General features: G+C 38.1%; 1 protein-coding gene across 1 annotated transcript in view; it reads left to right on the top strand.

Moving 5' to 3' along the window:
• Positions 1 to 26,656, top strand: part of man1a1 (mannosidase, alpha, class 1A, member 1) — a 128,043-nt gene that overhangs the window by 2,010 nt on the left and 99,377 nt on the right. The window lies entirely within an intron of this gene.

Below are 26,656 nucleotides of genomic sequence, written 5' to 3'. Positions count from 1 at the left end.
GGGTGAAAATCACCCAGCGATAGTTCTCTAGGGTTAAAGGCTTAAAGTCCCTCGTGACATTTTTTTTAAAATTAAAAATACGTTCCCAATAGTCTTTTAATTATGAGTATTACGTTTTTAACCAAAATTCCACAACCTAAATGTCTTAAAAAGCCGATTTCATGTTGATCTGATGCCTCTGTTTTCAAAATCTTCTCTGAGAAGGCGTGGCTTATGGAGCTGAGCTGAGTAGCTCCGCCCCTTATCCCCCCTGTTCGATTATGATAGTTCTCTGTATCACTAGTGTAAATCTTCACCACTGCTACATAAAAACGGCAAAAGACTCTTAGCTAATTCTACAATGTTTATTGACTGTGATCAATACATTCAATCATTGGTTTCTCAGAGTTCTTGATAAAATAATGAAAGCTAACATCAAAATGCTCTTTAATTGATTTACAATTCTTTCCAACTGCGGTCAAATGAGCAAAAAACAAAATGATTTCTTATTACATTTGTTTAAATACATGTCAAAAACTAAAAAAAAAAGCATGATTTTCATCGGACGGGTACTTTAATAAACTATCGTCCTAATTGTCTTTATTTTTAGCTAGCATACAGCTTAAACACTTCAAGTTTAAAGGTAATCATGGTTAAGTCATGTTTTACATGATATCTGTTCCTGTGATATAAAGACCCAGACATGAGAACACAAATTATGATAGAATGTTCTAATAATGTTCCCTTTGGATTATCCTGATGTGGAAAAATGTTCTGGATCTATTTTAGGTGATTTAAAGACCCACTCCAACAAAAAATGTGTTTTTAACACATTCTTGAGGCATTTTTCTCAAGATGTGAGACATACAAGGAGACACATAGAGATTTAGATTGTGTCTCTGACTATTATTGTCTTCAAATTGTGATGGATCAGGAGACAAAAATTCCATTGGAAAAATCCTTGTGTAATATACAAACTACAATTAGAAGGGCGCAACCTCCTTGCTATGTGTTTATATGTACAAGAAAATTCAAATTACATTATTTCAGTTTTGGCCATAGAAGAAAGAGAGCTTGGGGAATTTTGTTAAAAATTGTGCGCTACTAAATACATTTATTTTTCTCAAAAAATGACAGTGCTCCTTATAATCATGTGCTTCTTATGGATGACCATTTAGTCATTGATTTTGTGTCTCATACTCCTGTGTGCCTTATAATGTGAATAATACAGTAACAATTGTTGCATTTTACTCTAAGTCTTGACAATTCTTGAGGAATCTTGTGGTCATCTCTAAATGCGTTTACTGCTTTATTTATTGATGTGTTTGTGTGTACATTTTTCGTTGGATTTTGTTTTGGCTCTCTAGGCTCTCCATATTATTCCAGTTATCAAAGTAATTACTGATTAACTGAGTTGTTCTTTAACTAAAATGCTTGGATTTTTTCAGGTGTAGCTTTAAAGCATTTTTCAAAACAGAAATCAATTTTCTTTAATGATATAAATATTTATTTGATAGGAAATTGGGCACACACCTGTGTGTACTTTGTAAGGTTTAGTGACCTGTTGCTGTTACCCTTTGAGGGGAGCGTTGCGTTTACGCCTATCAGGCGGTTCATGTTTGGTGGCTGGAGGATGTCTCTGCGGGGCGGGGGCTAGGCTGTTGTGGGTGGGCCGCCGCCGTCCTGTGAGCAGCTAAACCTGTTTGTCTGATGGAAATGGAAGTCTGTGGAGAACCCCGCCTGCCTCATGGTGTGCAGATGATAGCTTCACTCACCATCACCGAGGGATCAGTGGGGTGTGGAGGTAAAAAGGAAACACAGAAGCATTACATGATCCAGAATATATAATGGTAGAGTTTGTAGATTGTAGAAATTTAGCTTTTTTCATGGTGTTTTTGGAATTACTATTTATGGATTAGATAAAAAATCAAATGAATCCTCTTTTTTTCACAATATTTTTTCTGTAGTCCAACTTATTCATATCGACTGACCAATCAGATGTCTCCATAAAAGTGTGTGCTCTCACGTAAAACTTTCAAAAACTTTGGCAGATTTTGTGTAGCCAATGACGAGAGTGCTCTTGAGGGGTACGAGTGTGGAGTTCCAACAAGCTGAGTCCTGATTGGTGAGAGTGGTTGCCATAGAAACATTAGTTTTGACTGACTGACCAATGATGACGTCTGGCTCCAACGTGGCGATATCTGTATCTCAGAGAACCAGTGACTGAGCTGACTTCATTTGGTTGGAGCCAGAAGTAAATCATTTTCAATGGTTGACATCACACTCAATCTTTCCAGTTCTCATATACAGTCAATGTTTTTAACAGCTGCTTTGTTGACAGTTGCCTTCTGGGAAACATTAAGCACACCAAGGGGAGATAAACCGTGGTCTCCTGTTTTTCCACCCCCCCCAGAAACTGCTTAACTGCAGGTCAAACGTCAAACTGAACAAGTGTCTCGTTACAGGTTTACACTTCACTCCCCGTAGAGATGTTTTAGAATTGTTAACGCGATAACTGACTGTGTTTAAAAAGGATCCGACTCATCGGCCGTTTCTTTGTGTCTTTTTGATAAAGAGCTTATCTCAGATATGAGTTTCGGGGGGGGGGGAGGGGGGGACTCTTTCTCTTCGTCCTGTCGGAGCAGCAGAGTCTGCCGAGTCTTTCTGTCCCACAGGATGCAGAGGAACGACTTAAGAGTTAGAATAGTTGAAATACCAAATCATCAATGACTCCTCAGACTTCATTCCTCTCTTCCTTTAGATTCCAGAAAGCAGATGCTGATAGATATGCATTTAAAAACATCCAAACCGGTGTGGGGTGGTGTGCTGAGGCGTGCAGGACAGCCTAAAATGTGTAGCGCTAGATCGCTCTTATGAGGCTCTGACCTGCAGGAGGAAATGGACCCGGTTGTGGGCCACTTGTGTATGCAAGTGTGCATTTTTTACTTCCTGCTTGGAACAGCTGCCCTGTTGACAAGTTCCTTTAGTCTGCTGATGCAAATTTATGTCGTTTGTATGAACAGGATTAGTCATTTGTGTATTAACTGGCTTCATGTTTCTTCTCCCAATCGTTGTTTTTGCTGTTGGAACCGAAACCACACCTGCAGTTTGCTTTCCTACAACAGTCCCACTCCGAACGGCGAAAACGCAACTTGAATTTAGACAGATAAACCAACATTAAGGCCGTCTTAATCCTGCCAGCAATAACAGGTCATTAAAGGCAAAGAGTTTTCTAATCTCCTAATAATGTTTGTTTGCTTTGACTCAATACCATCAGATCATTTTAGTTTCACTTTGATCATGCTTTATTTAAAAGCACAACAACGCTATGTGCTAAAATAATTAAGACGTTTGTTGACAAAAATGTTTGAAAAACTATGAATTTGAATTTCACTGCTTCAAAATGAAATGACAAATTACCACAAATTTTTCATTTGAAAGAAATATCTGCCAATTTACAACAGTTGAAAACCTGCAACCGTCGATCTGCTGAGAGATCTGTGCATGTTTGTGCACGCCTCTTCACAGACCACAACACTGAGAAAAAAAAGCAAACCGCATCAATTTCTACAAGACAAAATCTTAAGTAAGAGCCGTCTCTGTGAGTTTCTAAAGAACTCCTGTCGCCTTGTAGAAAGTGTCAAAGCCTGATGGGAGTGGGACTGTATTATCTGTTAACACAGATATAACCTATAACCAGCTGAGACTCATTTCTTATATAATAATGTAGAAATGAGGAATTTAATACTTTAAATTGTGGAAAAATTCTCTAACATCTGAAAGTAGAGACCAAAGCAGCAGAGGGGATACCGTGGTTCACACACAGGCGTGCTTCGCATTTATTTTGTGAGGGTCATTAGCATTCTAAACGCTGAATACAGGATTATTAGCATTCTCTGTGCTATAGATGCTGATATATGCTGGACAATGCCGCCGCGTGGGGCTCTGAATGTCAAATCTATGCAAAGACATTTCCTTTCAGACCGTGTGTAATTGAAGGTTCTTTCTGGATTATTTACTATGGATTGTTACATTTATTTGTAACAAAGTGTATAGGAAACAATAAATAAATACATTTCTTTGAACATTTATTGCAAGAAAAGATTACCTGTATATGTATGGAAAGGTCATTTATCACCAAACTGTATGGTTATTTAGTCTGTGTGACAACGCATCAAGATTCAGTATTCTTAATCTGCTTTAACCATTTCACATCTGGTTTTAGCTTTGCATTTATAACAGACAACAGTTTTTCTGGTAAGAAAAAAATACATAAAAGAAGCATCTTTAGAATATGTTGGAATTGTCTTTATTGGATGAACGGTTGAAAAGTTGCAGTAGTTGAAAGAATGTCAAAACTACAGCTAAAGTTCTGGTGTAAAAGAGTAAACTTTCCTAAACATTCTTTATCATTTGTAGCATTTAGACGTAACATTTAGCTAAACATTTAAGCCTGTACAATAAGTACTTTTAAGTCTGTGATTTTTACAGATTTAATTCATGTATTTTAAGGTGATAAATCACTGCTTAAAGAGTTAAAAGCATTTAGCCTTAATCATTCCCTTTAAAACAAACATTTATATGTCATATCTTAGTGACCCAACTTATGGCTTTTATGTAAATAACTGAGCTGACGCATTTGTTTAAAATGTCAGCAGGGACGTGTTAACTATTAGATTTGTTAGATTCACAGAAGTCAATGACAAGTAAAAGACGTTGATTTTTCTAGTCTTCTTTTTTAAATGTTAACTTTTGTTTCAATACAGATTTAGAATAATTTAGAAGTTCCCATCAGAAATGTCTGTATTATCTCAGCTAACTTCCCTTGTCTTTAGACTGACAGCTTTTCTAAGTAAAATCTCTCATTTGGATCCATATTTCATTCTGTAAAGCCGAATGAGACGTTTTAACACCGACTCTCGTACTCCACTGATGCTGAATACTCTGGGATATTCAATATTAGCATGTCTCAAGCACTTTTGAGTTTATGGTTGGCTGAGTCAACACCCCCCACCCCCACCCCCAATCCAATTCAGCTTAATACTCAGAATCACAGGCTGTCAATCACATACTCCATTTATTTTTCAATCTCCTCATCCTACCTTCTCTCCTTTAACCACGAGAGGACTAGAATTTTAACACACCAGTCCCAGACAGCATGAATATTGACTCACCTTATTGTTATTTTTCTGTTGTTTTTTTTCTTTAACTGTTTCTTGCATTCCTAGTATTGGCTGCAGAAACTCTCAACAAGCAATGCATTTGCACAAAAGTTGCTGGTGTGGTTGCTGCTGCTATTTAATTGCTTTCTGGTTGGAGGATTTTACATGATCAGCTTTTGTGCTTTCGTTCTAAGAGCATCAATAGCTTTCAGAGCACATGTGCAGAAATGGACTTGGTCAGATGGATGTGTCCCTGATTCTTTGGGCCTCTTTAGAAACTAGCATCCTGTGTGGAAATTCTATGGAGACTAATATAATAAAATATCATCTTCTATTTATGTGAATGTTAGCTAACCAAGTATTATTAAAAAAAACAGTTTTGAATGGTAATACAGACAAAAAAAAGTTTCCATATTTTCTGGACTATCAGTCACAGGAGCAAAAAACGTCTAACCAAGAAGAGGAAAACCATATACAAGTCACACTTTTATATTTGCCATGGCAAAAAATACCAATAATAATGCTTCAAATGAGTAAAATATCAAAAGTTAAGAGGAAAACAATCAGATTCTCCTCCATGTTTGTTTTGGACGACACTTCTTCTGTCAGTGTCAGAAGAAAATACAACCCCCTCTAGTGGTTGTAGTGGAAATACCAGCTAAAGGTTGCTAGTGAAAAAGTAACAAATATATTAATTTTGTTTAAAAAAAAACCACAATTAAGTCGCTCCTTAGTATAAGTCTAAGAGTCTGACTAAACTATGAAAAAACAGCGACTTATACTCTGGTACTTGTGGTTTAAGCCTTAGTCACAGCTGTCCTTACAGGTGAATATGAGCTCTCTCACATAAAAGTCTTACCTTGTTCTCTGAGCATTACGGGTCTCTAGTGAACAGGAGCCTGTCAGAGGCTGAGGTTGATCTCATCTTTGAAAATCCTTGCAGTCAACACTTTCACGTCCACTAACTCCTCTTTTCCTCTGAAATGGATGTGGATTACCTCTAATCAGATTTAAATACTTAGACAATCCACCAACTACCAATCACTGCAGTCCTGAGGGAGAAGGAACACAAGGAGATCGAGAAATTAATTTTAGGTAACACTTTATAATAACTCTCGTTCTAAAATACACCACTAGGTGCTACTTGGACCCATCGTCAGTGATGAGCTGGACGTCATGGGGTGTTTAGGGTCTTTGATCATCAAACACCCTCGCTTGGGCGACCCAGCCAGGGGTGATCAGCCCTGACACCGAATCCAAAGCCACCTTGAGGCTTTCTCCGCAGCCTCAATGATGTTTTTTATGGCTCTTCTACACAGCTGCCCTTTTACCCCAAGGAGCTTGAGGGTGTGTGGTAGGGAGTGGCCAGCAAAACCCCGCCTCCCCACTTCGACTGGTTTCGCAGCGGGCTTTCCAGCCATTTATCCATTATAGCTAGTTAACAGATCATTAATAAACCGTTAGTTATTGAGTTATAAATGACTTGTTAACTAAAAGTTTAAGTATGTATAAATGTATAAATGCTAACTAACAGCTTGTTAGTTATCTATTGTCTGTCTATAATAGGGCTGTGGATCGTTGCCAAGGTGGTGATCCGATTGACAAATTGAATCACGATTCTTACTTTTTAATATAATGTTTATTTCTGTGTCTGTCTTTTTACTGGAGGTATGACAATTTTAATATTTGTATTAAATCCCCATCATTTCTACCTTTATGAAAAACAGGAGATCAGAATCAACAAAGCTGATTAAAAAACCCACAAAGATTTACATAGAAAGAAATGTTGTTTGTCATTTCATTTTATTTTATTTTTTTGTCAACCTTCTGTTTATGTTCAGCAGTTATATTAAAAACATAAAAAGCATAAAAAATTCATTCTTGTTTTTGATCATTTAACAACAAAACCTGAAAATTCTCTCCACAGTTTCCTATCCTCAAAGTTCTTCAACATTTTACGTTCTAAGCGTTACATATTGGTGCAGAGCCTGTATGAAGAAAGTTGTTTTTTTTCGCATCAGAATCATCCGATTCACGTTGATTACATCCACCTTTCAGCAGCATGAGGCTGTGTTTTACCCCTTCAGAATAAGCTGGAGTTGCGTTAATTGCATCAACTGTTGAAGAGTTACCATGACCAAAAGAATCTCCAGTGTTAAAGCAAAGCAATGTTTTCAGAAGTTATGTCAGTGAACAGAACTTCAGTCTCAGTTTCTGAACAGAAAAAAGCTCTCACTAGTCTTATTTTGAAAACCGGAAGCCTCACCTGAACGAATATGCGTTTACTTCCTGTGTCAGTCCTGCAGCTCTTTCAGGTTTGTTTTAGTTCCTAAACTTAAACTCCTGCATTAATCTGCATTTCAGTATATTAATGATCTGTTACCTGGCTATAATGGATGTTTATTATTAAGTGTTACCTAACTTGGTTTTAAAATAAGAGCAGGTGAAGGCTGTGGTGGAACACTCGGCTGTAAGTGTAAGATCCCAGGAACTCAGACTCCTGATCTCAGTCCAGAAGAGTCTGAACATCTAAGAAACCACAGAGTCCCCAAGCTCCTTTACATGTTATTAACAAAGTCTGGAGTTAGTGTAGTCACAGTGAAGTTTGTTTTAGTGGTGTTAGTAAGATTTTTTTACAAGTTGCAAACAAAGTTGGGAGTTAGAGGTATTGAGAATACGCTAACACGCCTAGCATGTTACAAACAAGTTGTAGAATTACTGTGAATGGAGTTAATAAAGTTTAACTGAAGGACTTATCTCTGACTCTTTAGTGTCGCTTAATGTTTCTAGTAGTACAGTGCGAGTTTGAGACTAAAGCATTCATTTACTGTGTGCATTATATCCTGGTGTGCAGAAAATACAGCACGTGTGTATTTACCATACATGTCACAGATGAAGGCGAATCTTCCCCGTTTCCTCTGAGTTGTTTGCTCTGTTTTGTCGTGTGCGGCGTGCACCAGCCTCCTCTTCATTAGTGCTCTGAATCCCTCTGCCCCCCACCACCCCCTTATGGTTTAAACTTCATTTTTTTGTGGTTTGTTTTCCTCTTTGCTCCCAGATGTAAGCGTCGGCTCTGTGTTGCGGTGTGCCCAGATCAATTTACTGTGGAGAGCGGCGAGCTGAGTACACACGCTGAATAATTCAGGGTGCATCCTGCATCCACCAAACATGGCGAACCGCGGAGATGAGTGTGTCTGCACGCCTCCAACGTCTGCTGTGATAGATGCTGATAATTATGGAGTCGCTTACTGTTTGTTTTTAGGATAAACTGATGTTTGCTTTTTAAAACTTTTCTCTTTTGAGATGCAATACTATTATGAGCAAGAAAACTCTGAAGTTAGCTTTTATTTTGTGAAAGAGCATGTGTAATACAGTTAAGTTGACAATGGCTTTTAGATGTTTTCAAGAACGCATCGATAAATGTGTTTGACTCCAACGACTAATAAAATCCGTTTGTGTTAGAATCTGCTAAAACCTGCTCTGTAAAAGTGCCGGTCCTTTTGTAAAGCCGACTCTCAAAGCCACCTCTGCACTTCTGGGAAGACAGAGATTAGCCCTGAAACGATCTGGTTCACAGAAGAGGCAGACAAGCTTTGAGCTCGCTGCGTCCCTCGACTTCACTAAGACCAGCTTCAAATGGAAGTCTTTGCGAGTGTGTCAGCAGAAGGATGTGCTAAACCTCCCCGGGTGAGAGACACGGACGCATCTGTGAGAACTTTAGAGACGGGGTTCAGTCCCAGTGGAATGTGTAACTCCACCAAAATACTTTAAACACTCCCAAACAAGAGGAACACATGAAAACCTGTAAAGATAAAAGAGGACCAAGTCATCCAACAACGGACAAACTTTCCACCCAAATCTAAACATAAATGCTTATTGGCACTTTTTAAAGCTCAACTTTCTAAAAATATTGGTAGAAATTATTGATTGATCCACTTGTGCCAAATCATAGCAAACAAGACCCCTAAGGCACGTGTGGAAAAGTTAAGGCCCGGGGGCCGGATCAGGCCCTCCAGAGATCATTTTATTGTATTGCTATTAATGGTCCGAGGGCTTATTTCTAACTTGTATAATTTTGACCAAATATATTTTCATGGAGAGTAAAATATTGAAAATTATTTAAGGTTTAAGTTGATTTATTCTGGAGTAATATTCCTGCCTTTTTATTATTCATAATTATGTTAAAAAGTTGCAGTTGAAATTTTTAAAAATTGTCATTCCACCAGATTTTTTTACTTTTTTTTGCATTCACTAAGATTTTCTAGGCTGTTTTGGAGTTTAGCTAATATTTCAGCTACATGCTAGCTGTTTTGGCTAATTTAAGCTTTACAGTTTTATAGCCTATTTTGAAGTCTAACTAATATTTCAGCTACATGTTAGCTGTTTTCACTAAATTAGGCTTTTTCAGTTTTTTTAGGCTATTTTGAAGTCTATATATTTTTTCAGCTACATGCTAGTTATTTTGGCTAATTGATTTTTCTTTTTTTAAGGCTAATTCGGCATTTAGCTAATATTTTAGCTGGCTATCAGTTTCAAAGTTTTCAGCTAACAGCTTCAACATTTTAAGCTATCAATTTCAGCATCTTCAGGGATCAGCACTTGCATCTTTAGTGGCCAAATTCATCTTACTGCATTCACACTAGCATTATCACATAATGCTATATATCTATTTCATAATTATGGTGAAAAGTTATGGTTTTTAAAGTTTTAAAAATGTAGTTTTAGAGTGTTCAATAAATGTTTGTCATGTTCGGCCCCTAAGGTGTTTTGGATTTTGGCCCCTTGTGCGATTGAGTTTGACACTCCTGCCTTAAGGGGTGTCCAAATTCAGGCTTCAAGGGTTGTAGTCCTGAATGTTTTCCTGATGTCCTCCCTGCTGCTGAGCTGGATCAGGTATGCTTGATCGGTTAGAAGCTGCTTTGAAGTTGGATCTGGATTTGGACACCACAACCTTAAAGCCCTTAAGACTATAACCCAAGCAGCGCATGAATAATAGATGTCACAAGAAAATAAAATTAAGTTGGAAAGTATTTAGATTGGTCTTTGAATGTGCTTAAGGTCTAAAGAAAACAAAGCTCTTGGAAATCATTATTTACAGGTTATCTGGAAAAGATTTTTTTCTTCGAATTCAGAGTCAATGATTAATCCGACATTTCTCTGGTAGCTGGTGTGACTGCGTGACATTATCGGGCTGTTTTCTTTGCACTCAAGAGTGTTGTGCAAGAACAAACAAAACCAGTGGAAGATCTAGACCAGGACTCCCTAACCCTGATCCTCAGGATCCACCACCCTTACCTGTTCTCCAGTTCTTTCTGGTGACTCAGAAGTCTTATTTGTATGGACTGAACCTGATTCAAGTAATAAGGAAGATGCATCGAGGTTGGACAGCCCTGCCTCTCCATCTCAAAATCTATATTAGTGTAAAAATCTCGTTAGTTTAACTGCTTTGTCATCGCTAAAGTTTAGAACGTTGCAAAACCTCTTCCCCCTTCATTGACTGCATTCTACGTTCTTTGTTTGAATGGTCCTCCTGAGATGAGGGGCATAAAGCCACCTTTACAAGGGTCTCTGTCAGCTGGACTGCATCTCTGCATTTCATTGGCTTGGTTTATGTGTGGAGAACTTAAGTAGGTCATGCTGTAAATCCACATTCTCCACTTTACATCCTCACAACAGTTGTATGGTGCTAGATCTTACAACTGTCATACACACTGAAAATATAGATGTAGATGTCTCATAGGCAGAGCAGACAGTTTCCAATCCTGGACATTTCCTAGTCCTCAATGAGACCCTGTTCTGTCTGTCTTTAGAGGGATCATAGCTGTATTTTCTGTCTTTCTCTGGTGTTCCATCCTCATCTCAGCCAACCTGTTAAACAAATGAGTGATGATCAGCGGCTCGGCCGCCGCCTGCCCGCTGTATTGAAGCGGGCGATGGATGTGATGGAGGGAGGCAGAGGAAAATCAATTTGCCTTTCAGAAAGTCTTCATTAGTTTGCTTTTTGTCAAGGAGTTGAAGCAGTTGGGCTTCTCTCTGCAACCCAGAGAAAAAGGTCAGCTCAATAAATATATATGCATGAATTTTTATAGAGTCTTACATAGACCACCACAGTTTTGAAAGGGGGCGCCGCCCTGTTGCTGTGAGCCCTTATGAACACAATGACGAGGTGAAGAATTGTCTCTCAGAAAAAGGCTGAGACTAGTTTCAAAGAATCACTGTTTTTTTTTTTTTTAATAGAAGACTTGATTAAGCATCTTAAGGAGAAGCAGAATTAAGAAAAGAGAATATCTGCTATTTCCAATCTAAATCTATTAGGGGAATAACAGTTAATGACTTAATTGATCACTTCATTATCTCGAAGAAAGACAAGAAAACTGAACCGTTCAGAACCAGGTATTTCTCTCTGAGTCACGCTGGTGGAAGTTTGGGATAAAGATGTCCTGGATCCATTTTGGGTCAGTGAATCGGATCTAATATCAACTATGACTCGGATGGTCAACCACTAATTAGAACATGATTTAAGCCTTTGTTAAAATGAATCATTACACCCCTAAAACCCATACATAGTGGCTGACTTTCAGCTGTTCTCATGACGTAACTGTCTTGACATTTCCAAGCAGAGAAATTGGTGGTTGAACAAGCATTTTTGAACTTCTAGATCTGAATATTGACTGGTCACCTGTCAGTTTAAAGGCTAAAAAGCTAGAAATGAAATTTGTGAAAAAATCAATTCTAGTAAAGCTGTTTGAATTCTGAAACATAATTTGTTGAAATAAAACTGTGTGGGTCACACGGTTCAGATCGTGTCACGGTTTTAGGGTCACGATTCTGATCATTTTTAGATCAGTAAAAGGGAATAATAACAAAAAACAAAATAAGAGCCTAAAACAATTTTTTTGAAAAGCTTCATATCATACATCACATCAAAACATTTGTTCATTGAGGCCTTTTTATAAAACCAAAACATCTTTGAACACAAAATGCTAAAACATGAACATATTCATGTCTTAACACCAAATCTACAAAAACTGAGAGAAAAGCACCCTTAAAAATATTTCTGAAAATACCAACTCTGTCTGAAATAATCCCCTGAAATGGAGAGAACAGAGAACATTTGTGTTGAAAATGAAAAAAATATTTTTTGACAGCAAAACAAAAGTTCTTTAAAATAAATATTTAGTATTTTCTCTCTCTCAAATGATGAAGTTTTATTTTGAAATTTTTACATTTTGTTACCAATTTAGGAAATGTTGATCGCAGAACTGTGGCTTTTGTTTGGAATATGGTGGAAAAAATCCCTTCATAGGAAATAGTTTACCTCCTATTAAAAATAGAGTTTTTTTTACACTTGACGTAAATGAAAGTTGCCATGATTTTGGAATTAAACAGCTGTAAAAGAAAACTGCCTTTTGAATCTGTACAAAACCATTTTAACTCTGGCTCCACAGGCTTCATACAGGCCGATTCACTTATTTCTAATCATGCTTTTTTGGTGAAACAATTTTCTCGCTCCAATTTTTTACCTTTTTCTGCCATGCATGTTTTTTAGCTTGTTTTCCGGTTTGAACATACCCTCCTCGTTTCAGTGCTCCAAAACCTGTAAAAGTCAACAAATTTGATCATGTGAGTTGAACAGAAAACGAGTGAAACGTCCAGGCTAGAGAAATATGGAGTTGTAAGAAAATAAAAAATACGCCGTGGTAGAGTTTTTTTGTCTTGGCATTTATTTCCAGGAAACTGTTGGCCCAAAATCAACTTGTGGTGCTGGGGGGTGCAACGCCAGACAGGAAGGCTTCAGGCTGTTTGTGCTGCAGTCAGGCTACTATGAGTTACTGTTGTTCACTTTGACCTACACCTGTGTTTGAAAATAGATAAGAGTGTTTATATTACACTGGCACCTTACTCATCGGACATGCAAGAACGTAACGTGCTTGGTTTGACTCTGGCTTTATTCCCAAGTCTGCAATTATTCCCTTTTTTTAGCATTAAGACGATTTAAAACCTCGCTGAAAAACAGAAATGAAAACCGGAGAGATGAAACTGAGCTGATGAAAAGAGGATTTATTAAAGGCAGCAGAAAATAGTTTCCACTCTTGATTTAAAGGTGCTGAACGCTAACCTGGCTAACCTACAGGCTTCTTTGACTCTGCTCCAGATGTTTGGAACACAGAAAGTGAACGCTAATGTGCCTCGTATTTCTGTCTGTGAGCGTGGAGGAGCTTTGAGAGAACCTGAAAGGTTGCGGGTGGATTTTTGGTTTAATAAAAGATTACCTACTTTAATAACAAAGTATGTTCTCTCACACACCGGAGTGTGTAGGAGTCTTTTGCTCTGACACACTTTCTGGGGTTTAAACAGCTGCAGCTCATGGACTGATGGTTTCCAAGTTTCATTAAGACAAGATTTATTTTTTAGGTTGAGGATCCCTTTTCTTAACCCGCTTAATCCATTTTGGAGTCATTGGGTTGCTGGAGCCTATCCCTGCTACCAGTGCTGGGCAATATGGGAAAAAATTATATCACAATATAAATGATTTTGTATCACAATAACAATATGTATCACAATAAAGTATATTTTCAGTGATTAAAAAAGCTCTCGCTAGTTTTACTTTGAAAACAGGAAGCTTCACTAACACTTTATTGTGAAGATTTGTTTACTTCCGGTGGCGGTACCGCCGCTCATCCTGCTTTGTTTTTGGTTCATAAATTAAAATCCAATATTATTCTGTATTTCAGAATAATGTATTTATAAAGATTACAAATCAGTGATTTGGACGTCGCGAACACTCAGACTTGCCTTGTATTTTCGGGGGCAGATTGTGAGAATTTGTAAGTAAGGATTACTTTATTTAATTTAGATTAGTTAAAAGATTATTTTTTATATGATTCTGATTCAAAGTGTGTCTGTTGTCCATTGACTGATGGAGGATCGTAGAGAAGAGAAGATGCATTTCGCAGCTGTTGAGGCTCCTTGAAAATGGAACGTACAAATGTTGTGCGTGTATGTTGAAGCCTAATGAAAGCTGTACGCACTCGTGATGTACGGGTGTCCTTACGCCACCCTGCAGTGGTTAGTAAAGCATTAGTCATCTTCCGTTTACAGTGTGATATGAGCTGTTTGCAGACAAACAATGAGGAAACGTACGGAGAACGCCAGGAGCGTGCAGGATATACGTATATATTGGGTTGGGTGTGAAAATATAGAAAATTCTGTAAGACATGCCTGCATGCTCCATACTTCACTCTTACTTTACCACTGTGTGCTGTAAAGGTGTTTGTTATGGGCGGCTGCTTCCAGGTACACAAATTATCAACCATATCTCACATGAGGCTCTTTTATCACTTTATTGCATCTCTTTAGCTTTAATGAAAAGTGCTAGTGATTGAATAAATAAGAGATTAGTTAGCTTAGTCTTGTCCGTTCTGTTTATATTATTAACATGTCAAACAACTAAGCAAAAACCGTCTAATTTACTGTCAGAAATTCTGTAGAAATGGTCTTAAACTTGATATTTTTAATTTAATGTTAGTCACATAAAAGTCTCTAGTTTTTTTATGTTGGTAAATGACACTAAAGTAGTTAAAGTTTTGAACAAATGCAGTTTTAAAGTGATTGAAAATGATTTATTAAAGGTATGTGATTTGTGCCTCAGGGAATGACCATAAAATTTCAGTTTATTCTAAATGTTTTGAGTTTTTTTTAATAGATTGTATAAAAATTTTGTTCATTTTTCAGAGTAAAAGAAATAAAAAAGCATAAAAAAATCCTAATAATAAAAAAAAAACACAATATTTGTCTGTCTTGCCTTTCTAATCTTAGTAAAGCTGCTGCAGCAGGAAGAACAGAGTGGGTTTTATTTTGAAAGAAACTAGTGTGTACTGCTTTAGAAAAAATGTTAACAAATGAATACTGTTGTAATTCAATTATTGTAATATTTAAAGCTACATTTATAATTAAATGCTTAATTTACAAAATACACAAATATTGGGAATTTTTTAAGGATAAAGTGAGATTTTGTGGCTCTCGTTGGGTTCTGGTCAGTAAGAGAGTAGAGCAAATGGCTCTTTTAGTGTGAAAGGTTGCAGACCCCTGATGTAGTGGTTATTGTTAAAGAATGTTAGTGTCATAAAGGCCTCTACTTCTCTGGTGCTACAATTTACAGAAATGAGTGTGGTCTGCATGGAAACTTTCTCTTTATTCTTTGTGTAATTGGAATTAATAGAGGTACAACTACAAGAAAATGAGATGTCCTAGATGAGAGCTTTGGGGGATTCCAAATGCAATATTAGTTTTTGTAAGTATTTGTGAACATAGAAAAATGATTTTAGTTGTGCTGCAGGGATTTTGCGACGATAATTTGGAAGCCTAAAGCAGCAGGACATGAGCCAGGCGCATGCTGAAGGGTTTAAGCTGGTTTTGAGAAAAAAAACCTTAAGCTTCAGGAAACATTCTTACAGACGAGTCAATGTTTACTTGTTGACAGAGAGAACTATTGTTTGCCTCATCTCCCTGATTATGTCTTATTTTAATGTCTTCATAGCAGATCTTTCCCTTTTCACTGTTGCACTATTTTACTGTCCAAACCCAGGTTTTAACTATGAAGTCAAACGTATGGATTTCTTTCACCTTCTATTTCATCATTCTTCCCCTCCTTCCCCAATGGCCATCAGCCAACTGCGATCAATGAGCAATGTTTCTTTGTTGCTTCTCTTCATCTCTCCACCGTGTTCTCAGCACAGAACGCCGTTAAGCACCAATCATACCAGTGAAAACAAAATCTTTTATGACCCCTGTCAGCTCAGTGAGTTGTGGCTTGTGCAAAGTTCAGTGCTTTTTATTTAGATGGTTTTTAGAAGGTTTCAGGATATTTGTCGCGTACATAACTAACGCTCTTTGTAATATTCACCATAAGTCACATGTGTCCAAGTCAAGGCCCGGGGCCGGATCCGGCCCTCCGGGTAATTGTATCCGGCCCTCCAGATAATTTTATTTTATTCTTATTAATGACCCGATGTTATCTTGCTCCTATTTCTAACTTGTATAATTTTGACAAAATATATTTCTTTGGGGAGTAAAATATTGAAAGTTATTTGAGGTTTAAGTTCATTTATTCTGGAATAATATTACTGCCTTTTTATTATTCATTCACACTTGCATTATCGCAGGTAATGCTATATATCTAGTTCATAATTATGGTAAAAGTTACAGTTTTAAAGTTTTAAAAATGTAGTTTTAGTGTTCAATAAATGTTTATCCTGTTCAGCTCGCGACCTAAGGTGTGTTTTGGATTTTGGCCCCCTGTGTGATTGAGTTTGACACTCCTACCATAAGTATTTATCTGTCAGAATATAATGAATTGTATCTGCAGGTTGAAGATCCTTTTTCTTAACTTCCTTAATCCCTTTTGGAGGCATGGGGTTGCTGGAGCCTATCCTGCTACTAATGCTGAGCGATATGGAAAAAAATTTATATCACAATGTAAATTACTTTATATCACAATAACGATATATATCACGATATAAAACAATGAAGTATATTTTCAGTTATTAAAAAAACTCTCGCTACTTTTACTTTGAAAACGGGAAGCTTCACTGACACTTTAGTTTGAAGATTTGTTTACTTCCCGTGACGGTACTGCTGCTCATTCTGCCTTTTTTTTGGTTCATAAATTAAAATCCAACATTATTCAGTATTTCAGAGCGATCAATTTTTGACTCCACTCTACTTTATTTATAAAGATCGTTAATCATCGATTTGGACGCCACAAATACTCGTACACAAATTTTCGGGAGGAGATTACAAGAATCCGAGTACTCAGATACTTGTTAAAGCCCTGTTACACAGCTTGGTTTATCTCTTATTTTTTGTAATTTCATATGTTTATTTTTGTGAACTTTCCTTGAGTGATAGAAGTTTTGTTTTGATAGCATCAGCAAAGAATAGCCTCCTAGCTTGTTTACGTACTGCTGCCTTCTGCTCATCGTCGGACATCTTGAATCAAAAATGCAACCAAATCACTGACGTACCCCTCTTTTGCTGAAAGTGCTTCTTCTTGGGCTGCCTGCATCGGTGTTTCCATCTGTTTCAACTTGAGGGAAACAACTTCAATCTCTTTCCCGTCCATCGCTCTGCACTCGTGTTAGCGTAAAGCCTGTTGTAAAACTTACGTAAGTGTGAATCAAAGAATGTAAAGCAGCTTAATGTTGCAAAACCACAAGACAGAGTTTGTTTTAGAAGAATCTCTTTTTAATTTGTCTTTATTTTCACTTGTATAATTTTTTTGTGTACACACTGAGGAGGTTCGAACTATATAATGATATATATGGCAAAGTAATTGATCAAATTAGGTTATAAACGATATAGACGATGGAACAGAATTGGCATGATAGACACTTTTCTACCCCCCACACCAGAGGTCTGCAACCTGCAGCTCCAGACCCACATGTGGCTCTTTTATCTCTCCATGGTGGCTCTTTGGTCAAACATAAAATAAGTCATGGAGACTGCTGACCCAGACATGTCGACCGTCTGAGTATGCAGCTCCCCCTAACCAAAACTACCTAAAGAAAACAAATAAAGCTCACAAACTAAGACTACCAATCCCAAACTAAAATAACAAAACCCAGCAGAGTAAGACTGCTGAGGACAAAGGGGGGAAAAAGAACAAAAATAAATAAAGAAAAGAAAAGAAATGGCAATTTGTTAAAGTAAGGATTACTTAATTTGCATTTATTTAATTTAGATGAGTTAAATGTATAAACTGATGTCTGAGGTTCACATAGATGATAAACTATGTAGGTTTTTACATCCTGTTGACCTGAGGACGTCTTGTTTGATCAACTCTACCTCCAGAATGAACAGATTTTATATGCAAAGCAAAACTTTGGTAAAAACTTTGATCTTTTATGAGTTAAAAGCACATATTACCTTATGCTGCACAATAATACTAGCGGCCGTGAGCATCACTGAGATGATTCTGTTTGGCACAGAGCGTCTTTTATTTTGAAAAAAAGTTATTTGAGCTTCTGTCAAATGTAAAAAGAAAACAAAACATATTTTGAGAGATGCTAGGTTCTTTCTATATTTTTGCTTTTGTTCGTGCAAAAAAGACATAATTTATATTATTAATAAAAAGAAGTTCATGAATGAAAATCCAAAGACTAAAGTAGGACTATGCGGCTCCTTCTAGGTTTTGATCAATAGAAAACAAGCCCAAATGGCTCTTTTACTGTTAAAGGTTGCCGACCCCCGGCTCACATGATATTCATCGTCATATCACCCAGCACTACCTGCTACTGTAAGGTAAGTATAGGGTACACACTGAACATGGCACCAATTTGGTGTACAGCCCCTGAAAGAATTTACAACGTAATTCAAATTTGGTCGTCAAGGATGTACTCTACCTTAGCCCAATGGTATCTGGGATAGGCTCCAGCAACCCTGAGAGTCCAAAGGGGATTAAACAGGTTTGGAAAACTGGAGTGCTCAGCCAACTGAGCACTCCAGTTTGTGCTTTTCCTGCAGAAATGCCAAAAATGAAGTGTATTTCTTAAAAGCCTTGAATGAAAAGCCTGAGCCCAACGCAGTACATCACTGACCATTGTTTCTTTTAAGTTTGTCAGATTGTGCTCACAAATAGTAGCAGTGTAATATCTACAGCTCCCTGTCACAGATAAATATATTAAACCCACTTCTGTGTGAGCACAAAGTGGTGAGGTTGTTTTGTTGAAGAATTGTTCAACTGCTCTAAAATGTCTTCAGTGCTCTCTTGTGTGCTGCTAAGCAGAAAGAAGGAGCAGCAGCGTGAAGACAAAATAGAAAACGCTCCACTTGGTTCAGGAACTCCAGTTGTTAGTAGCAGAAAGTTTTTTTTGTTTATGATTGTTATCACTACCAAAATCTGTATGGTACCTATTCCCAACTTCCAATGCAAATGTTTTTGGTTATTAAAACCAGTTTCCTGAATAATTTGGGATTTTAATTAAATAAATTCAAACTTTCATCATGAAGAAAAGAAATTACCTTAAAAGAAAATGGATTTCATAACGTATAATTTTCTTTTTAAGGAGCAATTCAATTTTGATTAATGGATTTCATTTTAAAAATCTGCCCTAGTTTTGTGCACAAAATTGTTGGAATTCTAACTCGCTTGATTTCAAACAGTGCTATTTTAGTTGTTAGGGACAGTTATGTTTGATTTAAGAGTTATTTAATATCTGGGACTGAGAGAATCACTATTGACCCTTTTTAGTTGCTTTTTTTTTTCTTCTGCAGATTCTAGTTAAAGTGCTGCATGAGAGCTGCACCATTCACCGGTTTAACTCAATAACATTAATTTGTTCACATTAGGCCTGCCACGTTTAGTCGACTAATCAATGACTAATCGATTATTAAAATATTTGACGACTAATTGAATTGTCAATTAGTCGTTGCTTTATATTATATGTAGTCCGAGTGTAGTAAAGTTGACATTATGCTTACTTTTTGGACTATTTTGACATTTATTTAGGCCAATTTGGAGTTTAGCTAATATTTCAGCTACATGCTAGCTATTTCGGCTAATTTAAGCCTTTTTATTGTTTTTTAGGCTATTTTGGAGTCTAGCTAATATTTGAGCCGCATGCTAGCTATTTTGGCTAATTTCGTTTTTTTGTTTGTTTTTAGGCTATTTTAGAGTTTAGCTAATATTTCAATCAAATCCTTTATTACTCCCACAATGGGGAAATTCTCTCAGTGGTGGGCAGCAGCCGCTGGACGGCGCTCTATCGCCTATTCTGCTGCATCCTAGCTGTTATTGGCTAGTTTAAGTTTTTTTTTTGTTTGTTTTTTTTTAGGCTAGTTTGGCATTTAACTAATATTTTAGCTGGTCATCAGCTTCAGCGTTTTTAACCAACAACTTCTGCGATTTCAGCCATCATTTTCATCATCTTACAGCATTCACACTAGCATTATCACAGGTAATGCTATATATCTAGTTTTTAGTTAGTTTAAAGCTAATGATGGTTAAAATGTGTGTTTTACATCCAATGTGCGCATGACCCGATTAGTTGACTAATAGGAAAAATCAATCTGTGATTAGTCAACTATTAAAATAATCGTTTGTGGGAGCACTAGTTCACATTAGCAACTTCTACTTGTTTGTTTAGCTAGCAAACATCTCGCTTTACTTACACCACCCTATAAAAGTGGCTACACATCATGATGCTAAAACAAATTTAGAAAAAATTATACTTGTTAAAATAACCATTTTAAAAACATATGGCCATCTGAATGCTTTTAATGTTTGCTGGTTCAATCAGTGTCTGAACACATCTTCACCTCTTTCTTTTCTGTCCTCGCATGTTAAGCTTCATAGCTTCACCTCATTGTCAGCTCTGTTCCTCTGGAGAATGTGATTTTCTGATTACTTTTGTCTTTAGCTGCCTCACCTGAACCACTAAGCAGCTGGTTTGCAATTCTAACCATCTTTACCTCATTCATTTGCATGCTGAGTTAAAGCTACAAACATTCTCAAAGCGGACTTTCAGGTTTTTAAATGACCTATGCTTATACAGCGCCTTTCTACTGTTCTTTGAGTCCCAAAGCGCTTTACAGTCACAGACACATTCACACATTCACAATCTGCTGCCCTATTGCAAAAACCAGGAGCAATTCAGTGTTTACATTCACTAACTCTTAAATTGTTTACGCAATTGACATGAATCCAGTCACGTTGGTCACATGAATGGTTGAGGAGTTCAGGCATGTTAGAGTGTAGGGCTGGGCATTGATAATAATTCCCAGAAGCAATTCAATTCACAAAAACCTGGATCGATTCGATTCTGATTTTTTTTTCTAATTCTTTCTATTCTTCAATTCAGAATTACATTAATAGTCTACTATATGTTTTGAATATATTTATATGAATCTGATCCAGTTCACATACTGTAAATGTATCAGTGAAATAATGAGATTGTTAATATCATCCAGTGTTACATGGATTCTCTAAAGGAGAAGTTCTAACTAAAATGTTCAGATCATTAACATTGGAAACATTGTTCTGCTTCTCCTGGAGGACGTTTCTGTTTGGCCACTAGGTGGCGATCGTGCTGTAGCATTACACCTTATTCCAGAAGAAGTAATGAGCAAAAAAACTGTGTTTTAGACCACAAATGGTTACTTTAAAAATATTTCCTGAAAAAGTCATGTCTGTGAGTAAATAAAGATGTTCATTCATCCATTCATCATTCATCATCTTTCGGGGTCGCAGGGGTGCCGGAGCCTATCCCGGCTACTGATGGGTGAAGGCGGGGTTCACCCTGGACAGGTCGCCAGTCTGTCACAGGGCCTCAATCACACACACATTCACTCTGACATTCACACCTAGGGGCAATTTAGAGTCACCAATTAACCTATGAAGCATGTTTTTGGACGGTGGGAGGAAGCCGGAGTCCCCGGTGAAAACCCACGCATGCACGGGGAGAACATGCAAACTCCACACAGAAAGGTCCCAGCCGGGAGTCGAACCGGGGCCTTCTCGCTGTGAGGCAAGAGCGCTAACCACTGCGCCACCGTGCAGCCTAAACATGTTCATTTAGTCAACAATGTATGTTTAGGTCGAATGATCGCTAGCATTAGCCGTCCAATGGGAAATTCCATTCAACGTTAACATCAAGCTAGTGGACTTAGCTTTATGTGCTAAATGGATTTATATTTTTATGAATTGATTATAGATCTATTATGTTTAAATAGATTCGAATCGTTTAATCGATCTATCAACCCCTATTAGAGTGTGTGTTACTTAGATGTCGCCAACAACATACGGACTTAAAGGGTTACAAAAGAGAGTTGGTGAGCCCTCAATGGTTAGGTTGTTGCTCTCCCTCTGCACCAAACAGAAAACATCTTCAGGGCGTCAATTCCAACACATGGATGAGGAGAACATCCAAACTGCACTTGGGTCTCCGCTGGGATTTGAACCAACACCTCCTCGCTGTGAGGCGACAAAGCCTCAGTATCTGATGTGCAGTATCTCTACACATCAACAAACGCGTCTTTGAAAATATCAACTCATGGAATATTGTCATGAAGCCCAGACTCTGCAGCTCTGCGTATTTTTTGTTCTGTTCATAGTGTTTACACCTGTTTTTCATTTTTGTCACCAGCTGCTGTCTGTTAGCTTGAACATCCTTCAGTCTACAATGAGGTGATTCCAGTTTGTCTCCGATCTGCAGTTTTTGTGTTTTGGCTGCCGTCTTTGCTGCCTTTTATCTTTTTTTTTTACCTTTGATTTGGCTTCTTCTGGTTTACTGAGTTGTTTTCCCATCATCCTGCTTCTGTTTTGCATTTGTGTCGTCCACAAACCAACCAAAACATACACAATGAAACAATTGAACACTGTCAGACTTCAGTGTTGCTCTAGACAAAAGGGGCGGTGTTTTCTGTCCTCTCTTTACTCATTTGCTTTTTGTCTGTAAACATCTATCTATTAAAACTCACTTGGTGGTCATTTTTTTGGCCAAGTTTGTGGTGAAATTAAAACTCTGCAGGGAGTCTCTTTCACTTTGAAAGTCGACCTGATTGTTTATGTGTGACATCTGCTTGGAGCATTCAAATGTGGCGTTCGCCCAAAACAAGTCCGAGCATGTATTTTTAATGCATAGAGCCTCTTTTAGCATGTCGAGGACATTGATGTCTTGTATTAAAATTCTGCTAAAGGGCACAGTAACCCTTTTAGCAGTTATTAAGGCCCAACCCATCTGGGAAAAAAATCATAATTACAAGGTTATGTACATTTTTCTATTTTAAGCAGAAATGGAAATGTCTTAACTTTAAGAGATTTTTTGTGTTGTCAATGGATTTAAAAAATAATTAGATTAATCACACTTTTTGATTATGATTAGTGGTGTCACAAACAATTATTTTAATAGTCGACTAATCACCGATTATTTTTTCCAATGGTCATGGTCAAACTGGATGTAAAGCACACATCTTGACCATCATTGGCTTTAAACTGACTAAAAACTAGATATATAGCATTACCTGTGATAATGCTAGAGTGAATGCTGTAAGCTAAATTTAGCCGCTGAAGCTGCTAGGGCTGATGGTTGAAGATGCTGAAAATGCTGAAATTGATAGTTGAAAATTCTGAAGCTAATGGCTGAAAATGCTAATAATGATAGCTAGCTGGAATATTAGTTAAATCCCAAATTAGCCTAAAAACTGAAAAAGGCTAAGTTATCCAAATTAGCTTGCTAGCATGCAGCTGAATTACTCAGAGGTGTAATTTGTGTGCACAAAACACATCAACAGTAAGATAGGAAGAACTCTGAAGTCTTTTATGACTGTAGTATCACTCCAAGAAAACAAATATGCTAACATACAGCCATAAGGGTTTGGGTTTCTGCACTTTTAATGGTTTGGGTGAATACTCTATTCTGATTGGCTTCTGGGTGTGGACGCACGCCTAAAAAAGAAGTTCCGGTCACAATGTTCAATATGTGTGGTCTTCTTTAAAACAAACTTTTGCGTCATGACCTGGACAAAAACAAGCGGTAAGATGTGGCTTTTCTCTCTGAACCGATGCTTTATTTAACCTGTCGTGATGATCATATTGCTTTCTTTTGCCGTTCCAACCAAGGTTGCTACCGGCTCAGTGACGAGTTGCCGAGTTACTGTGACAACGGGCCACATTACCAATCAAATAGTCCACCTTTTAGGGTGGTGCTGTCCATCACCCAACCTGAGGTCACTGAGGTAGTCAAAGAGCTCCTCAGTGGTAAGGCTCCGAGAATGGATGAGGTTCACTCCGAGAATCTCAAGTCTCTGGATGCTGTGGGAGTGTCTTGGCTGAGACGTTTCTGCAACATTGCATGGAAGTCTGGAACCGTACCTCTGGACTAGCAGACTGGGGTGGTGGTTCCCTTTTCAAGAAGGAGGACCGGAGGGTGTGTTCCAACCACCGAGGAATCACACTCCTCTGCCTCCATGAGAAAGTCAATACCAGGGTACTAGAGAGGAGAGTCCGTCCGATAGTCGAACCTCAGAACCAAGAACAAAAGTGTAGTTTCCGTATTGATTGTGCAATGGCTGACCAACTCTACATCCTCTTCAGAGTGCTGGAGGGTTTCTGGGAGTTAACTCATCCAGTCTTTTTGTGGATCTGGAGAAGGTGTTCAACCGCGTCCCTTGTGGTGTCCTGTGGAGGGTGCTCTGGGAGTACGGGGTCCGGGGAGCCTTACTGAGGTCAATCTGATCTTTGCATGACCGGAGCAGGAGCTTGGTTTGCAAAGCTAGACCTGTTCCTGGTGCATGTTGGACTCCGGCAGGGCTTGCTTTCATCACCGGTTCTGCACAGGTTCTTCATGGGGAGAATTCCTAGGCACTGCCAAGGCCCGGAGGCTTTTGGTTTGAGGACCACAGGATATCTTCTTCTCTTTGCAGATGATGTTGTTCTGTTGGCTTCATTGAACCAGGATCTCCAGCATGCAGTAGATTGGTTTGCAGCCGAGTGTGAAGAAGCTGGGATGAGGGTCTGCACCGCTAAGTCTGAGGCCATGGTTCTTGACCGGAGAAAGGTAGTTTGTCCTCTCTCGGTGGGTGGAGTGCTCCTGCCTCAGGTGGAGGAGTTTAAATATCTTGGGGTCTTATTCACGAGTGAGAGAAGATCGGAGTGTGAGATCAACAGGCAGATTGGAGTGCTCTCCTCCATTATGCGGTCGTTGTACTGGTCCTTTGAGGTAAAGAGAGAGCTGAGCTAGAGGGCAAAGCTCTCAATTTACAGGTCGATCTTCGTTCCAGTACTCACCTGTGGTCTTGAGCTCTGGGTCATGACTGAAAGAACGAGATCCCGACTACAAGCAGCTGAAATGAGTTTCCTCTGGAGGGTGGCTGGGCGCTCCCTTAGAGATAGGGTGAGAAGCTCAGTCACCCGGAGAGAGAGTATCTTGTATGTTCTATCTCGTTGTAGTGCGTTTGTAAAGCTTCATTGCTATTCAGATTATCTGGATCTATTTGGGTGTCACTAGGGTGAATATGGGGCCTTAAGTGTGGAGTTTTTGTTGTGATTGTGTCATAATGTCACATTTCTAACCTTAAAGCATATTTTAGAAAAACCCACGTTTGACATTACCCACTATTGTGAGATGTTTACATCTCGGCAGGGCTCATCCCCTTTAAAGCAGTGAGCATTCCTGAATGTGTCTGAATGTGAAGCCTGGATGCAAGTCAGAGTATTTTATTGTTGCAGGTGTGCATCTCCTTGCCTGACCTAAAAAAATGCTTGTTGATCAGTCTGTTGGCACTGAGCCGCTTCACCTCTAAAACTGCTTCAGCCACCAGATCTTCATAAGCCTTGAAAATCCAAGACGTTAATCCAATTACAGTCAACACATGGAATACTCGAGAGTGAATCCTAAACAAGTGTACACACAGGAGAGTCTTTCAGCCGGAGACAGATACTTCTGCAGACGTCATGACAACCTGTATCTGTCAAAGAGGGACTCGTACTAGAAGTCAGCATGAAAAAGTTTCCAGCCATAATAAACCTGGATACCGTCCAAGCGGTGAATTAACACCGAGTGTTTGTATTCATGCCAAAGTAAAAGTGTTGATTCAAACCTAGTTTATCCCAGTAAGGAGCTTATAAACGGATACCCTCACCATGACTCTCTTGCTTGTCCTTTAGTTTGTCATTTTTGTCATATTTATCCAGGTCGGTTGATTGACAACAGTTTCTTGACCCGAGTACGCTTTAGCATTCTTTATCTTACCAAAGAAGGAAGCAGAAAAGCAGTACTGAGTAGTTCAAATGAACAGAACTTTTGAGTGCGGGTGTTTTATTCTGTTTTATTTTTTATGAATTCTGGCGCAGATCTGCATGGAATGACCCAGTTTCAACCAAAGTTAGATTTGCCTCTGCTGAAAGGAGGAGTAATTCTCTGATTAAAGAGTAGAGGTCTGTTCAGATGAGGACAGAAGTGTCCGTGTGAAAGCGCCCTTACGTTCCTAGTCCAGCTGAGCAACAGGACACTAGAAAGAAAACCTGCAAATGTTGGAAACTTTGTACATACCGATGGAACAAAAACAACCTCAAAAACTAAATAATGTGGTATTTTGTTGCAACGTTTCTCTTAAATATAACAGTAGAAATGTCAGATAATTAGGGTAAAAGATTCAATTCAAAAAGAATAACTATGATGTACAACATTCTTAAACAAAATGGTGGTTTCCACTGTGAATCTTACAGTTCACTATTTTTTAAATAAAATAAATAAAACAGGCATATCAGAGAACATCTCGGGTCTTAAGGAGATAAATCACTTAGCTTAGCATAGTTAGCTGCTGTCTACCATCTATCTGTTGGCAGCAAAAAGAGCTTAACATTAAACACAAACAAAAACCTTTATAAAAATGCCTTTATAGGTTGTTGTTTGTGTTAAGACAAACCCATAGAGACACCTGCTGTGTTTAAAGCATTTTTAAAAGAGTTATTGATCCTGAAAGCCTAAATCTGCAAACATCTAGCTAGCTTGACT

This window comes from Oryzias melastigma, linkage group LG24 (assembly GCF_002922805.2).
Source record: "Oryzias melastigma strain HK-1 linkage group LG24, ASM292280v2, whole genome shotgun sequence".
Lineage (NCBI taxonomy): Eukaryota > Metazoa > Chordata > Actinopteri > Beloniformes > Adrianichthyidae > Oryzias > Oryzias melastigma.
The sequence above is the reverse complement of the archived record's forward strand: the minus strand, read 5'-3'. Positions and strand labels throughout refer to the sequence as shown.